At 37.8% G+C, this 19,068-nt stretch overlaps 1 protein-coding gene across 4 annotated transcripts in view; it reads right to left on the bottom strand.

Annotated features, from left to right (window-relative positions):
* Nucleotides 1-19,068, bottom strand: part of PDE7B (phosphodiesterase 7B) — a 380,722-nt gene that overhangs the window by 223,529 nt on the left and 138,125 nt on the right. The window contains exon 3 of one of the 4 annotated variants that reach the window (XM_059889704.1): nt 1-19,068. This exon is cut by the window's left edge and continues 58,815 nt beyond it. The exons of the other annotated variants lie outside the window; for them this stretch is intronic. The gene's annotated coding sequence lies outside the window, so the exon portion shown is untranslated. 4 annotated transcript variants of the gene reach the window in all.

Here is a 19,068-nt window from a genome sequence, read left to right as displayed (position 1 = left end):
AGTAACAACCAATCAGCACAACTCATATAAGTTTTTGTACTTTGAGAACTACTTTCACTTGTATTTTTATTTTATTTGGACCTCTAAGCAGTCTGATGGGGTAGGTGCCATGGGTACTGTTATCTGCATTTCTGATGAGAAAACTAAAGCTCAGAAAGCTGAAGGGATTTGCTCAACTCAAGGGAGTTGTGCAAAAAATAAGTGGCACAGTTAGAGCTTACCATATCCTTTGAATTCTGATCCAAGGATCTTTTTACTCCAACAATCCAACTTAGCCATATCACTACTTTTGTGGGGTTTAAAATAAAATTTCCTCTCACCACCCATTCCCATATCAGGGCTTTCACACATGCTCAAACGTGTGTCTCCTTCCCTAATCAACTCCTCCTGAGAAATGGTCGACCTCAAACAGCCCCTCCTCTACTGTTTTAGTTTGCTGCTATGACAACTGTGGTGTTGAAGAAGACTCTTGAGAGTCCCTTGGACTGCAAGGAGATCCAACCAGTCCATTCTAAAGATCAGTCCTGGATGTTCATTGGAAGGACTGGTGTTGAAGCTGAAACTCCAATACTTTGGCCACCTCATGCAAAGAGCTGACTCATTTGAAAAGACCCTGATGCTGGGAAAGACTGAGGGCAGGAGGAGAAGGGGACGACAGAGTATGAGATGGTTGGATAGCATCATTGACTCAATGGACATGGATTTGGGTGGAGTCTGGGAGCTGGTGATGGACAGGGAGGCCTGGCATGTTGTGGTTCATGGGGTTGCAAAGAGTCAGACATGACTGAGCGACTGAACTGAACTGATGACAACATGCCACTAACTAGGTGACTTAAACAGAGATTTGTTGTCTCACAGTTCTGGAGGCTGAAAATCCAAAGTCAAAGCGTTGGTATGGTTGATTCCCTTGCAGGCTATAGGGAAGGACCTGTTTTAGGCCTCTCTCTTTGATTTGTAGATGGCCATCTTCATGACGTTCTCATGACATTCTCCCTGTAGACACATATCTCTGTGTCCAAATTTCTTTTTTGTATAAAGACACCAGTGATATTGGATTCGGGTCCACCCTAATAATTTCATTTTACCTTAATTATCCCTTTAAAAAACTGTTATACAGAGTGAAGTAAGTCAGCCCGAGAAAAACAAATATCATGTATTAATGCATATAAGGGGAATGTAGAAAAGTGGTACAGTTCAGTTCAGTCACTCAGTCGTGTCCAACTCTTCGCGACCCCATGAATTGCAGCACACCAGGCCTCCCTGTCCATCACCAACTCCTGGAGTTCACTCAGACTCACGTCCATCGAGTCAGTGATGCCATCCAGCCATCTCATCCTCTGTCGTCCCCTTCTCCTCCTGCCCTCAATCCCTCCCAGCATCAGAGTCTTTTCCAATGAGTCAACTCTTCACATGAGGTGGCCAAAGTACTGGAGTTTCAGCTTTGGCATCATTCCTTCCAAAGAAATCCCAGGACTGATCTCCTTCAGAATGGACTGGTTGGATCTCCTTGCAGTCCAAGGGACTCTCAAGAGTCTTCTCCAACACCACAGTTCAAAAGCATCAATTCTTCAGTGCTCAGCTTTCTTCACAGTCCAACTCTCAGATCCATACATGACCACTGGAAAAACCATAGCCTTGACTAGATGGACCTTTGTTGGAAAAGTAATGTCTCTGCTTTTCAATATGCTATCTAGGTTGGTCATAACTTTTCTTCCAAAAGTGGTACAGATATACCTATTTTCAAGGTAGGATAAAAATGCAGATACAGAGAATGGATGTGTGGATATTGGGGAGGAGAGGAGAAGAAGGTGGGATAAACTGGGAGATTGGGATTGACATATATACATTACCATGAGTAAAACAGTGAGAACCTAGTGGGAATCTGAGTATATTACAGGGAACTCAGGTCCATTCTCTGTGCTAACTTAGATGGGTGGGATGGGGGTGGATGGGAGGGAGGTTCAAGAGGGAGGGGAGATATATATATATATATATATATGATCATATATATATTTATATGTACACACACACACACACACACCTATATCTGATTCACCTTGTTGTACAGCAGAAACTAACACACTATTGTAATTTATTGTTGTTTAGTTGCTAAATCATGTCTGACTCTTTGCAACCACATGAACTATAGCCCACCAGGCTTCTCTGTCCATGGGATTTCATAGACAATAATACTAGAGTGGGTTGCCATTTCCTTCTCCAGGGGATCTTTCCAATCCAGGGATTAAACCGATGTTTCCTGCATTGACAGGTAGATTCTTTATTGTTAAGTCACCAGGGAAGCTCCCAAAAGCAACTATACCCCTCTCCAAAAAAAAACTGGAGGGGCACAATTCAGTCCTGAACACTTGCCTCAATGCATGTCTCTTTCTACCATCCTCCTGCTCCCCATCTTGGTCAATGGCATGACTGTTTATGCAGTTGTTTCAGACAACTCTTCATGGTTCTCTCATTTCCTCTGTTCATGACATCGTATTCATCAGCTAAGTTTCATCAGCCCAACCTTCAGGTTATTGCCTGAGTCCAATCTTCTCATTGTTCTACTACAGCTTTCCTGGCCCAAACTACTAATCTGCTCAAACTAACATCACCGTAGTTTCTAATGGCCACCAGGAGTCTGTTTTCCAGACAGAAGCAAGTGTGAGCTCTTTAAAACATAGGTTCTGTCATGCCACTCCCTGTTCAAAACACTGCATTTAAAACAAAATCTGAACTTTTTATCCTGGATGAAAGACTTGATATTTAAAGTGTGTTCCTGTGATCAGCACTCTCAGCATCACTTGGGAGTTTGTTAGATATATGGAATCTTGGACCCTTTACTGACACAAAATCAGCATTTTTGCAATATTCCCCAGGCAATTTATGTGCATTTTGAAGTTTGACAAGCACAGGCCTGGAGAAGCCTTCAGGATCTCCCATGTGTGTCTTCCAACTCTTCTCCTTCCCGCCACTCTTACTCTTGTTCATCCCATTCCAGACCTGGCCTTGCTATCCCAGGCTTTTCTGGCTCCCCCTCTCTACCTGGAATGCCTTCTTAGAGACAACCCCATCTAAAGACAATGGTGCCTTTAGGATTGGCTGGTTGGATCTCCTTGTAGTCCAAGGGACTCTCAAGAGTCTTCCCCAGCACCACAATTAGAAAGCATCAATTCTTCGGCACTCAGCCTTCTTTATGGTCCAGCTCTTAGATCCATACATGTCTACTGGGAAAACCATAGCTTTGACTATATGGAACTTTGTTGGCAAAGTGATGTCTCTGCTTTTTAATGTGCTGTTTAGGTTTACTTTACTTATGGCTATTTCCTCCTGTGCAGAGAACAGTTGGTGCATAGTAGGTAGTAAATAAACATTTGCTAAAACAATAAATATCTGGACTTTTGGTACAAGATAGGTCATTTTTTGTTACTGAGTTAATTATTTTCTCTAGTAAACACTCAGGCTACTGTTGACTATAGCATAGTATTTTATAAATTCACTCTTCATAATTTTCCCACTTGGGTTATTTTTCTTCCCTTTCATCCCATCTCCCCTCCTTTCTCACTGGAATAGCCATGGGTTATTTTCCATTATATAGTACATTAAGAATGGCTGAGAGTGATACAACTGGCAGCTTCACTAAACTTTCCAAAACATGAAATAATATAGGCTTTATAGTTATTTTATTGTATAGCTGTTACTGGCTAGAACTTCTGAACTTGAAGTTTTTGAAATCTAAGAAACTTTTAAAACTCTGATCTTACTATAAAATATTGGCAGTATACTCAGCACAGATGGAACAACATTTCAAGCTTTGCTTATAAACTAGTGACCTTATCTTTTTATCTATGAGACCTCTTTGCTCTTAATGAGCCAAGGAAGATCCTGAAATACAGTTAAGTACCAGTGAGCTCTGGTTAGTTCTTCCTAGAACTTCCTAGCTTCTGGTTAGAAGCTTCTCTTTATAGCTGTCCCTAGAAAAAATATATATTTTAATATGTGTATATGATGTGTATGAAAAGTCCATTTTAAATGGAAGTTCTTGAGTCATTTGTCTCAAAATGAATTTAAATCTGCTTCAGTGTGGTCCAAAGCAGGCCTTTCTTCAAAAGCCACAGTATTCTTGCCAAGTCTTCTGAACAGAGTATTTCCTCAAGAGTCACTGACTTTCTTTTTTTCGCAGCTACTTTAGCTTGGAGATTTGCAGTCTCAGTGGGTCTTCAGGTCCAACCTCTGTGCCTCGGCTCCCTTTTGCTATCATTTATGGCCTTCCTCCCCTGATGTCTTATTGCCACCTCTTTATCCCACTGTTCATTCTGCCAAAAACTTTCCTACATGGTCAGTATGTATTTTTGGAAATAAAGATAAGCCAAACCATCTAATTTAATACACATTCAGTATTGGTGGTTTTTAAAACGGACAAATGTGGACATAAACCCTATAAAGTTCATCAGGAAATTTACTCCAGGGATATTCGCTGGCCAAGTCTGCTAGTGGTGCCTGATAGTAGAAAAGTTGTTACTTCTGATCCCAGGTCACAGGTTTCAATACTGTTTCCTTCAGATCATTGTCTCAGCTTTTTCAACAGTTGAAATATTGGTGATGGCAAGTCTGTTCAATTAGTTATCTTTCACTGAAGGCAAGTTAAAGCAAAGGCTGGTTTGCTTGACTACCACAGTTTCTTTTTAAAAATATTTATTTACTTTATTATTTATTTGGCTGCAACTGGGTCTTAGTCGTGGCATGTGGGATCTTTTACTTGCAAACTCTTAGTTGCAGAATGTGGGATCTAGTTCTCTGACCAGGGATGGAATTTGGGCTCCCTGCACAGGGAGCATGGAATCTTAGCCTCTGAACTCCCAAAGAATAGTTTTTAAAAAGTGACCTTACGTTGGTCTAGACAGTGTTTTTCCCATGTGCTTTACTGCCTACCACTTTATCTGCAAACTTATAAACAATGTAAAGTAGGCATTAGTTAGGGGACTTTGTTGGGAACATTTGAAGGACAAAGAATTTGAGATCGAAAGAGATTGTGACAGTATTAGAGGAAGAGGAAGGACATGGAATTAAATCTCTGGACTCTCAATCAAACATATTTATTAGAGTTTTCTGGGCCCATCAGTGCTTCACCAGGATTAGAATGAAACAACTCTAAGGGGATGAGATCTTGGACTAATGTGTGTATGTGTACGCACATTTTAAAGAAAAATACCACTACAGAGAAGGGACCAATCATGTCCCATTCTCTGCTACTATAGCCTTTCGCTTATAAAGCTGAAGAGTAGGATGGTATAATGTTAGAAAATAAGAAGGTTAGGGGATGGGGACCTACTATTTCTTCCTATCTCTACTACCAAGCTTAGTTCTAGGATTACAGTAGATGCTCGGTTATCACTGTAAATGGCATGGGAAATTGTATATGTTTTGGGACTCTTTCTCTGAGTTATGTTATAAATTCTATACTGTTTTTTCTAAAGAAATTCTCACACATTTTTTCTTTTGAGGTAAAATTAAAGTGAATGGGAACAGAGAAATTCTGGTATATTCATTTCTAACTGAATAAGTCAAAGAAAACACTGGCGTCAGTCCATGGCTTTCAGACAAAGTGGGCTTCAGAGGAGCCAACAAGACTGTAACAACTTATTTCATCCTTCTCAGGGCCCACGTTGCAACTCCAGGGGGCGCTGTTCACATACTAGTCTAGGTCAATGGCACGATGTGGGTGGTGGGTGCATCACTTTCCAAGAATCCAGTGTGTCCGTTCTTTGCCATGACTCTCAGGTCATGCTTAACTCTGTTCATACTTGCAAGCACTTACTTTTAAAGATAATTGAAAAAGGAGAGGTTTCCCTTTCCTTTAGTTTTTAGTAAAACTGGTTTCCTGAGCAGACCATTAGCTGTGATTCCAACCTACTATTTTAGAAAGTAAAGAGTCTAAGAAAGAAACACAGAGATAGCCCCTTCCATTAAAAAAGCCACTCTAAAGACAACTCAAATAAAGAATTCCCCTAAGAAGGGAAATTTTTCTAGAGATGAGATTGCCAATCACCTTTTCTTTCTAAATCCTAACCACTTTAAAGTGATACTTCCTCTAGTTGAGTTTTCTACTGATAAGTTAGATAAACATGAATCCTTTCAATTATTTGGAACATGTAGTGTTAAATCTGTTCACTGTTATTTTCCTAAATACATTCTTACAAGTACCTATTTCAGTCCAGTGAGAATATACTTCTCTAAAACTATGATGCAAGCACTCTTTCCTTACTTTGTTATCTTTTTTAACATGTTATAAAAAAAAAAAAAAATCCAGTATTTTAAAATGGAAGTCCACTCATGTGACACCAGTGCACAAACATTTCTGTTGGTTCCTCATCTTCAGCAAATCCAGAGGCCTCACAATGACACATAGGATCTGTCTCCAGGACCTCTCAGCTCCTCCTCTACATCCCTGGGCCTCTGCACACTCTTCTCCCTCTGCTCCTTGGGCTGCTTCAGGGTACTCTTCTGCAGGGCCTGGCAATGCCCACTTCTCAGGGAAAGCTTTGGCAGTTCTAGTTAAAATCTGTACCACTGCCTCTACCTCCTCCATCTTTGCCCCATCCTTGTAGGCACCCTGCCTGATTTCTTCCTCAGTAGAATTTCTTCCATTGTCCTCTTTAAAATGAGGATGTACAAGATCTTTACAATGAAGATGTACAAAATTAAAATATAAAATTAAAAGTATAAGATTTGTATTAATTACCACTCCTTCCCCCCACCGTCATATCCCACTAGAATCTAAGTTCTGTTAGGGTAGGAATTTTGTTTGTTTTATTCTCTGCTGTTTTTCTAATGTGTAGAAGCGTATACAGACTTATAAGACTCAATATCCATTTTTATTGGGCAAATCACATTAGCAAATCATGTAGTTATAGAATATTATGCGTTATAAATTCTGGATTAACCAGGCTCATATTACAAGCAAAATGCCACACAATTTCTCTTTCTCTAATCATTAGTGTATAAGCAGACATTAGAAATCTTAGTATAGTAGTACTATTTAACTCTGCTCTATGTAATGACAATGGGTATGGATAAGATTCAGAAGCTGTGGATTTTTAGGGAAGTCACTGAATTTCCTTCCAGTGGATGGTTTACTTAAAAAATGAACCCAGAAAATAATCTTGTTATTTAAAAAACAAAGACATTGCTAAAGGGGTCACAACACATTTTTAATTTTCCTGTGATAAAACAATAAACTAAATGATAGAGCCTGAACAAATGCTCACTTGTCTCTAAGTTCTCAGGGAAGTTTGATACCAAAGTCCCCCTGGACAGCCTCTCAGAACCTCTGCAGAGCTCACCAAAGCACAATAACACACTGCTTTCAGCCTTCCCCCCACGCCTTTTTATCCCTTTTTAGCTGTTTATAGTTACCAGAATCACCCCCTGACCCAGATATACATAGCTCCCACCATAATCGATATCCCCCACTGGAGGGGTACATTTGTTACAATCAATGAACCTACACTGACACATCATTATCACCCAAAGTTCCAATTTTACATTACATTCACTCTTGGTGATGCACATTCTGGGTTTGGACAAATTTGTAATGACATGTATCTACCATTATAGGATCACACAACGTAGCTTCACTGCCTAAGGTCCTTCTTCATGTTTGTGGTTTTTCTATTATAAGAGTAATACATGCATCACAGACACACAGACATACATACACTTCCAACCAGGGATTGGACTTGCACCCCATGCAGCGGAAGCATGGAATCTTAACCCCTTAACCCCTGGACCACCAGGGAAGTTTGCAAAAGAGTAAAAATATTAATAAAAGTAATGTATGTAGATGGTAGGAGAGCTGTAAAATGCAGGAAAATATGATGAATCAAGTAAAGTTAAATTTTTTTCCTACTGCTAAATTTTCCCCTACACACACATATGCAATCTTTTATATTTGGCAAAACACAGTATATGTGTAGCTCTTTATATGGTTTTACATTAGCAGAATCTTCCTTTATTTGAGACACTTTAGGACACTTAGAGCTATTAAACATTTATCCTTTTCTTTTCTCCAAATACTGAAAGTAAACTAACTGGTTGTGCAAAACAACTGCTTATATACCTTTATTCTCTTAGATTAAAACCTTGTGCTTTTTGGGTCCCAGTTGAGAAGAAAGGAACAAAATAGAGATCTTGAACTTGGAAATGAGCAGTTGTCTTTTAGTCTAATGAAAGCTGCAGTCTCTTGAAATAATTGAAAAACCTCTTGTACCACCTTGATGGGGTCTCTGGGGAGGAGGCAGGTTGAGTGTGTATGTGTGTTCATGCACGCATGCGTGTCTGTGTGTGTACTACATCTAACAATTCTGAGAACCCAAGGAAGTTCCACAGCATTTTGTTCTACATTGTTAACAAGCCCTCTCCCATCCCTGGAGCGACAGGCTCTTAGCGCTTGTTCTGGAAAGCTTCATTTGCCATGGAACCACAAGCCTCAGTTACTTGACTTTCCTATCGTTTTGCAACGTCAGTGCTGTTTCATGGGCTGTGTGTCAATGGGTGGCACTTTTTACCTATGACACAAGGCACAGATGTAACATGTATTCTGCAAAGGGAATGGCCGATCTCAGAAAGTCCATTCATTTGAGGGAAGGTGACTCTGTGAGAGAGTTCAACAAAAACCCAACTTATCTCCAAGAAGTAGCAATCAGAGTAGTGTAGCAGTTGGTTATCCCAAGGCACAGCTTCTGTTGAAAATACCCCTCCATTTACAACTAGTTTGCCACCAGAGTAAGTGTTCAAATTTTGACACTTGTCAGGTGTAGGGTTTAGTAGAGCAAATAACTACAAAAATCTTTGTATCCTCAGAAACCAGAAAACTACCTAAAGTCTCTTTGATTGCAAAATGAGTGTGTAGTCTTTGTTGAACACTTGGAAAACATAAAGAGACAAAAGGAAGGAAATAAAAATCATCTATGATCCCATTATCCAGGCAGCCAAAAGTGTTTCTTGAGTATAGGGAAATTATAATTCTTTCATTTGACTCAGTTCTGATATTGAGCAATGGTGACCTTCCTATCATCACCTGGACATGCTTCATACTGAAGGAAACTGCTAAAAAGAGCAAAATGAAAATGCTTTTTGCTTCATTCCTAAAGCAAGTGTGAGCAAACCCACAGAAACAACATATGAGGGTTAAGTTTAGAATCACTATGCTATGTGATTTCATAGTGAGGGGCTAGCCTGTTGATTTTTCACAATTAGAAGCTTTAACTATAATTTTCATATCATAACTTTTATTTTATAACTTAATGTAACTTCAGATCTATAAAAAAGATGGATGTGTATTATTTTAGTAAAATAAGAAATGGAAATTAATTATCTCAACAGAAAAGGGAATTTATGAACTGGGGTTTTGTTTATGGTTCCACTGTGGGTGGGGAGGCATTTCCTAGGATCACTTGTGGGACATTTAATTCTAAGTGTTCAACAAAGAATAACTATAAATTTGTTTTATGCAACAAACTCCATCAACTCATGTATGTTTACTGAAAATGAAAAAATAAAATATACCTGCTTTATTACTACTATTATGAATTGGATGATTTATTTACATAAATGTATTGTGATCGTCATTAAAGTCTGTTACATGAAATGTTGTTTGTATTGAGTTGAATGATGAATTATGCATTCCAACTTGTACTTAATGATAATTATCACGTGTTAAATTATTTCTGGGACTTTCATACACAGCTGGTGGGAAGTAAATTGGTACAGTCACTATGGAAAACTATTTGACAAAATCAGTTAAAGTTGAACATATACACACCTTATGACCCACCAGTTGCAATTCCAGGGTAAGTACTCAAGAGAAAATGTGTAATTTTGTGCACAAGAATATTCACAGCTGTATTATTAATATTTGTAATAGTCCAAAACTAGGGATAGCCAAGTGTTCATTACCTCTAGAATTAATATTCACATGCACATACACGTGCTCTGGAACATTCTATAGCAGTGCTCAGAAATCTTTTTCTGTAATATGTTAGGCTTTGGAAATCATATGCTGGCTAACACAACTGTTCAACTCTACCAAGGCAGTGTAGAAATGGCCTTAGACAATATATAAATGAAAGGGCATGGCCGTATTCTACTAAAATTTTATATACAAACAAGTGACGGGCCAATCTTAGCCCATAGGTTGTTATTTGCTGACCTCTACTCTATAGCAAAAGAAACAGAAAAGGAATGAACTACAGCTATGCAGCAGAATGGATGAATCTTACAGACAATGCTGAATTAAAGAAACTGATGAAAAAAAGAATACACTATCTGATTCTATTTTTAAAAATTTCAAAGTTAGGGGATGGTGATGGAAGTCAGTGAGTCTGGATCTCTGGGAGGTAATATCCGGGAGGTGGTACGAGGGAAGCTGTCTACATTGATCTGTGTGGTTTTACATGGATGTGTTAACTTTGTAAGAATGAAGTGTACATCTAAGAACTGGATATTTATCAGAATTTAAGCTAACCTTCAATAAAAATGTAAGAAAAGAACTTTCTACCTAAATAAATCAATAGCTAAATAAACTAATAGCAGAGGAACTAGAAGTGCTAGTCAATATACTAACTACATATTTCAACTGTTGAGGAATAGCAAGCTATTGATATATATAAGCTTGGACACATGTACACAGATTAGTTTCCATTTACCAATGCTAAATTAATTGAAAAGTTGCTTTTTTAAAGACGCTCACATTTGAAATGAATCTTCCAATAAGTTTTTCCTACAAGAATGCAAAGAAAATTGACACTCAAACTGTTTCTTTTCAAAAAAAAGTAAATCAGATACTGCTCCATTTCTAACAGTATAATTGCTACAGGGAAAAATCCTTTACTTATTGTAATGGCTTAAAATTTCATACAACTCTGTGTAGTTACAAGTTTGAGACCTGACCCTGAACTTCAGGAGTCCAGATGGAGGACTAGGTTGAGAGAAATTACTGGCTCCTTCTCCTACTTGACTCTCAAAGCTACTTTCAGCCTTAAATTACTATGAAAGCAATATACGAAAAAAGTAATCTTCAAATACAGATTTGCTTTAGGCTCTGGGATGACCAAGTTCCAAATGTCTAGGAATGTCTCCTAGACTACCCACAACATGATCATATTCATTCATATACTGTTGCCCAAAACCATCCTCGCATTTCATTATCGATCATCTTGTAAACATGATCCATGAAAGAAGTCTCATACAAAAAGTAAAATAACAGATAAAGTAAGGTACTTTTCCCGATGACTGCCTGGTGGAACTAATTATTAACAAACCTGTTCTATAAAGAAAGTAGTAATTTGGAAATAAGATGTTAAACTTTTCCTGAGAAATGTGGAAAATGTACTTTTGAATTCAATATGTACTTCCAAAATGTTCAACTCTGTTTTCCAAGTATTAGATTTTCTAAAAGAAGACAAAATATTCAAATGCATTTTCTTGACACTGCAATATAATTTTATGGTTTTTAAAACATTTTCCAGCTCTACTGAGGTAAGGCTTTAAAATGTATGCATTTAGGTTGCACAATATAATCTTTAAAAGGTTTGCAACCTGATGTTTTAATATATGTGTGTGTGTTCAGTTTTGTCTGAGTCTGTGTGAAATGGTTACTACAGTGACATTAATTAGCACATCCATCACCTGACAAAGTTACCATTTTTGTTTTGTGGTAAGAATACAAGATCTCCTGTTTTAGGAAATTTCAAGTATATATAGTAGCTTTATTAACCATACTCACTATGCTAAACGATAGAACACTGTGACTTATTAATCTCATAACTGGAAGTTTGTATTGATGGAAGAAATTTTCACATATTGAGGTATGAGGAAGTCATTCTGGCTTATACATAATTCACCTTGAACTTTGAGCTAACCAAAACAGCTTGTTTGTGGCCTATTTGTTTGAACCATTAAAGAAAAGAAAGCATTTAAAAATCGAAATGGAGTAACTGTGATTCAGGCATCCAAAATGGAAGTAGGTGGCCACGGTGGATGTGGTTTCAGACACATTCTTGTATCACTGAGAGCTGAATATTCTGAACTGTATCACACTCAAGGACATTACTATGCTATGCTAAGTCACTTCAGTCATGTCCGACTCTGTGCGACCCCATAGACGGCAGCCCACCAGGCTCCCCCGTCCCTGGGATTCTCCAGGCAGGAGCACTGGAGTGGGTTGCCATTTCCTCCTCCAATGCATGAAAGTGAAAAGTGAAAGCGAAGTCGCTCAGTCGTGTCCGACTCTTAGCGACCCCATGGACTGCAGCCTACCAGGCTCCTCCATCCATGGGATTTTCCAGGCAAGAGTACTGGAGTGGGGTGCCATTGCCTTACTAGCTGTTCTCAAAACAATATTTGCTAGCAAATGCCAGCTGCAGCCTTATGGTCTCAAGGTCTACCCTTGTAACTGTGCTACCTTTTCAGACCCCAACAAATTGTGCTTAATATGCACTTTACTGCCTGAACATGTGCTCAGTTGTGTCCAACTCTCTGTGACTCCATGGACTATATATAGCCTTCCAGGTTCATCTGTCCATAGGATTCTCCAGGTAAGAATACTGGAGTGGGTTGCCATTTCCTATCCTGACCCAGAGATTAAACCTATGTCTCTTGCATCTCTTGCATTGGCAGGTGGATTCTTCACCACTGCACCTCCTAGGAAGCCCCAGTAAGCACCCTTACTTCTTGCCAGCTTCAATCCTAATATTTGGCAAATGACTTACGTAGTTTCATAGGTTTTGTCTTTATAACCCACTCTGCATTTTGTAGTCCGGCAGAATACAATTCAAGTACTTCTTGAATTTCTGCAATATAATCTTAGGAGGAAGCTTGGTATGAGAAATTTTTTCATACGCTTACTACACATAATGCAAAAACCTTCAGATTTTTAGTTTATGAGGATGGCATCACTGACTCGATGGACGTGAGTCTGAGTGAACTCTGGGAGTTGGTGATGGACAGGGAGGCCTGGCGTGCTGCGATTCATGGGGTTGCAAAGAGTCGGACATGACTGAGCGACTGATCTGATCTGATCTGATCTGATCACTGAAATATGAAAATACTGATGTTCCCCAATCTTATCAAGTTCTACACTCTGTTAGCGTTTCTGGTATTATTTTCTTATACTTAGAAATGTGACAACCTCTTTCAGAAATAAATTTTCTACTGTGTTACATAGAATTAGAAACTTCAGAGTCCAGAATTTAGTTAAAGATAAAAATGATGATATATAAGATATCGTAATGTTAACTATCTCATTAAGTTGCAAGTCATAAAAAGTTTTAAATTTTGGCTGCAAACCAAAAGTATTAAACTCATACATGATTGACTACCCAAAAGTCGGCAAAAACAAATTCTTTGCATTTGCTTATTACTGTATATAACCTACGTTTAGATTGCCTTTAAGATTTTTGGAGCAAAAAAATCCGTAATTACTTTTTGATAGTGTCCAAGTTAGCCTCACAAAAGTTGAAAACTTGCATTGATCTGTCAGTGTGCAAGCTTTGGGCTTATGGAAACTGTGCTTTTTTTACCTGCAGTTAGCTATCTCATCGGGACTAATCTTTTGGGAAGTTGATAAAAATATCTTTTGGCATTTAGATATGACAAAATGTTATAGCTCAAAGATATAATTGGAGCAAATATTTATTTTATCTAAAATTATCTTTTTTATAATATAAATTAGTTTGTCTCATTCTTTGATAACTTCCATATTTGTGAATGTTTATAATTGATACACATTAGTAGACATATACTTACCACCACAAGGAAGAGAAGCCCCTATTCATCACAACTAGAGAAAAGCCTGCATAGCAATGAAGACCCAGTACAGCCAAAAAAAAAAATCTCTAAAAAAGTATATAATCTATAAAAAAATATTTACAGTGGAATACTATTAAAAGCTGTATTTCTTCCAATAAAAAGCCCAACATTATTTTTGGGTCAAGACAGAAATGACATTGTCTCTGGACAAATGGTGGTGACAGGGATTCTACCTAGAGATGCATTATTACATCAGCTTTCACAGGAATCCTAGCAGAGGACTGGGCATAGCGTAATGCTCAAGAAATATCTGATAATTACCTATTCTTATAGGTAGGTTCTAATTGCCTATTTGTGGAGAACTATGCACTTTACATCCTCTAACCCAGAGCAATATGCTTGGGGAACTGCCACTTAGTTTTCTTAAGAGCTGACCCATTCTTTGGCTGAGTTAGCACATGGTTTTAAATGCCATACCCATCAGCATTTGACACATCTGGCCTACACTTTATAGATGATTATGTTATTTCGACAAATGCATTGGCAGGTATCCATTCAGCAAATATTAAGCTCTAATGAGGGGCTAGGTGGCTGGACACTGTTCCAGATGCTGGACACTTAGCAGTAGATAAACTAATTCCTTGCTTTCATGATATTTGCATTTACATTCTGTTTATAAGGATGGGTGGTACCATGAGGCTGGGAGAGAATGATAAACAAAGAAACATAAAACATGTCATTTGATGACAGGCACATTGAAAAATAAAACAAACCAGGGCCCTGGGTGAGTGATGAGGAGAATGCCTTCTTTACCATTCCTTGGGAATGTCCAAGTTTCAATTTTTTATCTTCTAAGAGTTAGAAACTATCATCCTTGGACATGGTAGTGGTTTAGCTGCTAAGTTGTGCCCAATTTTTGTGACCCCATGACTGTAACCCACCAGGCTCTTCTGTCCATGAGATTTCCTAGGCAAAACTACTAGAGTGGGTTGCCATTTTCTTTTCCAGGGGAGCTTCCCTACCCAAGGATCGAACCTGCGTCTCCTGTACTACAGGCAGATTTTTACCAACTGAGCCACCAGGGAAGCATATGCATATAAGAGGAGTGAGATGATGTGCTCCCACAATAAGAATGAACTGCTTCATAAGTGTAAGTAAAAATTAATTCAAATTCCCAAAGTTTTTAATCTTGGTAAATCACAGTTAAATAACTTGAAAACTTCTGTCTTTGAATATAGATCTTCAGTTTTACAAAGTTAAGTACAAATAAAATAGTCTTTACACTAATCTTTCTTTAATAACCTATGAAGATGATGCACTTATTTCTAGATTACAAACATGTTCTTGAAAATATCTATTTACTTGAAGCAAACTGAAACAGAAAACATGCCAAAGCTGTCGGTCTGCATAAAGAACACTACTAATATTAAATGAAATGAAAGCACTTAGAACATTTTAGCTATTGCTACTAATAAATAACATTTATATTTCTAGAACCTCTAACAGTTTACTGAGTGCTTTAATATTTATTATGCTATTTGATCCTTAACAAACCTAATATGGTACATTATAATGTTGTTATTATTACTTACCGTTCCATACTTGACTACTGGAAAAATCATAGCTTTGACTAGATAGACCTTTGTTGCTAAAGTGAAAGTGAAGTCACTCAGTTGCATCCGACTCTTTGCAACCCCATGGACTCTTTACCAGCTGAGCCACAAGGGAAGCCTGTTGGTAAAGTAATGTCTCTGTTTTTTAGTATGTTGTCTAAGTTGGTCATAGCTTTTCTTCCAAGGAGCAAGCGTCTTTTAATTTCATGCAGTCACCATTTGCAGTGATTTTGGAGGCCCCCAAAGTAAATTCTGCACTGTTTCCGTTGTTTCCCCATCTATTTGCCATGAAGTGATGGAACCGGATGCCATGATCTTAAGTTTTCTGAATGTTGATTTTAAGCCAACTTTTTCACTCTCCTCTTTCACTTTCATCACATAAGGTTAAAATGATTTAATTTCACAAATATTTGGTGAAAAGCTCTATCAATACTGCCCAATAGAAGCTAGATATAGAATATTCTATAATACTCTCTATCAAAGTTAAAAAATACTCTCTAACCAACTAAACAAAAGAGACCATGATGCTCTATCATTTGGTATTTCTGTCCTTTTTAGAGTGGATGCTAACAGTCAAACTGTCTACAGTAAAGCCTCAAATTCCTTCCTAATTTATCCTTTCACACTCCTTGTGGCCTGAAACACGTCCTTCCTTCTTCACTCCTCAACTTTCCTGTATCTAGGCTTTTAAATATGGTCATGTATCCACCTAGAACGCTGCCTCTTTCTTGGTCTTTGCATAGCTCAGTCTATGTGTCATCATATGCCAGTTGCATGCACTCTCTTCATCTTCTGAAATTCCTTTTATATCACTTGTCACTCTCAAGCTAGCATTGCATATTTTGTGGTTTGGGACTTGAGTCTCTGCCTGGACTGGAAACCCTCTGTGCTTCACTGGCCTTTGCATCCCCAGTGCCTAGCACAGTCCTCGCATATAGCAGATGCTCAGTAAATATCTGCTGAATAAATAGTAGATGATGCCTTTGAGGCACAACACAATTTTGAAGACTGTATTTAATATTTTAAAAAATTGCCCTCACATAATGGTTTATCTTTTCAATTGCTTTTCTAAACACTGTTCATGTCATCAATAAATAATTTACTATTTATTACTATATTATTGTTCATCATCAACTTGCTTATTTTCAGTTGTTTATTATTTATTTGTTAATTTATTAATGCATATGCCATAACTAGAGCATTATAGCAGGCAATGTCTCCTCACAGAACATCACATTCTGCATCACCAGGACAACCTCTGGGCTGGAAGGAACAGATATTTTTATTGCTACTTGGCAGAAAAACTATAAATTATAGTCTAAAAGATGAAGCAAGTTCTGAGAGTACCCAGGTAATTTTTCAGAAGTAGGACCAGAAAGCAAGTCTCCCTGTGCTCATGTTGAATGTTAGCAAAATATTGATTTTATGGTATTCTGTTGCTTTGAAAACTGATGATCACTTGAAACAATTTAATAAAAGATTTCAACCAGAAACATGACAATATGAACATCCCTTTCTAAGCCATGGCAGGTAAGAAAATACATACTTCTATGAAAATGATATGACACCAATTAACATGAAAGGAATCACACATGAAACAAAAGCAGAGCCACTGAAAATTCAAATTGTAAAATTATAAGGGAAAGAAGAGGCACCAAGTCTGATTGGGAACTCTTTTGAGAAACTTTCCCCCTCCAGCATTTAGCATTTCCCAGAAAGAAGTTAGCAAATGAACTAAGAAGTGAATCAACATTGATCATTTTATGTAGTTTCTTCTTGGTTCTTTGTAACTAATGTTTTCATTATACTTTGAAAAATAAAATCTTTTGCGGAACTTGCCATACTTCATGCATTAATTGTGCAATGAGAGATCATTTCTCTCCCACTTCCTTCTGCCTTTAACATCAGTTCATTACCCGTATTTAAAGTATTTACTATATACTGTAAGTATAGCTTAGTGTAATATATAGCTTCACTGGTGGCTCAAACGGTAAAGCATCTGCCTGCAATGCGGGAGACCCAGGTTCGATTCCTGGGTCGGGAAGATCCACTGGAGAAGGAAATGGTAATCTACTCCTGCACTCTTGCCTGGAAAATCCCATGGATGGAGGAGCCTGATAGGCTACAGTCCATGGGGTTGCAAAGAGTCGGACACGACTGATATAGTGTATATTCTTTGATATAGTTGTATAATCTTTGAGGTCTATCTGAACTTGAGAGAAATCTTATGACTAAATTTTTTAAGAAGGAGGGGGATGGGAGTTTGAAATTTCAAACTCCTTAAGGGTGAAGGAAAGAAGAAAGCAACATTTATAACCATTTGGTGCTTAACAGGGTCCACACTTGTCCCCGTGACAGAATCATTTTACTATACAGTAGAAAATAACACAAGATATACTAACACAACTATACTCCAATAAAAATTAATTAAAAAATAAAATTGGCTATTATGTACTTGAAAATAAAAGCCAAGATTTTCAGAACAAAAAAGTTAAAGAGAACCTATATAAAACTGGAAAAGGGTTAATTGATACAATCTTTTGGGAAAACCAAATTATTTGCAGTAATAATTTGCTACTATTTGTAATAAAAGTGCAAATATTGGTAAAAAGGAGTATATAGTAAGTACTCTATAGCCACCTCTGCAGTACATCTTTACTATTTACCTTCATATCCAGCACAAACTATTCCCCTGAACATAGAAACCTAAGACCCATACATGACAATATGGATTTGCTTTCATTTAAAATTGTTTTGAACTCAGAATTTCAGTAACTTCAAGTGAATTTTACACTTATACCTCATTGAACTTAATGACCCCAAAGTGTGAGCTTGATGAGGTTGGCTTGTGAGGTAAACAACAGAAAGCATAAAAATGGTATTTTCTAAATGATCTGGGGACATAGCAGTGGGACAGAAGAAAACTGCAAACGGTGTGCCTGACTAGTGACATCCTTCCCTATTCCATCTCAAACGTGCTGAAACCAGAGCACAGCTGGGGTCCAGGCAGGAGCTCCAAACCTGCTGTGTGAGTGGGCATAGCAGGGACCTTAGAGTGGGTGAGCCAAGAACCTGACAATTTAAAGCTATGAATGTCTCAGGTTGGCCTCCATTAGGAATCTCAATACTAGGGAGGTATGATGATCAGGGGTGAAGTTTTGAAAATACAAGCTTTACTGATTTGATTTTCTTGTTTCAAAATTTTAATTTGTTCATAAAAAGGTTATAACATGACTTGCAAAAACAGAAACCGCATTCATGACTTAGAAACACAAAACTTAATAGTCCCTTTAAATAGCAGAAACTTCTATCCTTTATTGTTGAGGATAAAAAGTTTTCTCAAGAAATGCTTCAAGAAACCATAAGGGCTGGTCACAGATTCCTCTCAAAGGAAGCAACAAATGAATTAAGACCTCAGACGGTGGATAAGTGGAGCTTTCTTGTTATTGTTGAGTTATATAGATGCCCTTTCTCGATAATATACAAGATGTGGCCTCAGTTTTGGTGAGTTACATGTTCACACTGTGAGTTTCTCTTGTTTCTTTTAAAGGAATAAATTATTCAACTTCTTTTTTCATTATCTTGCATGGTATTGCTGTGAAATGATAGCCCTTCTGCTTCAGGTGAACACACCATTGGAGGGTTGATCCAC

The sequence above is a fragment of the Bos taurus genome, chromosome 9, assembly GCF_002263795.3.
Source record: "Bos taurus isolate L1 Dominette 01449 registration number 42190680 breed Hereford chromosome 9, ARS-UCD2.0, whole genome shotgun sequence".
Taxonomy (NCBI): Eukaryota; Metazoa; Chordata; class Mammalia; order Artiodactyla; family Bovidae; genus Bos; species Bos taurus.
The sequence above is the reverse complement of the archived record's forward strand: the minus strand, read 5'-3'. Positions and strand labels throughout refer to the sequence as shown.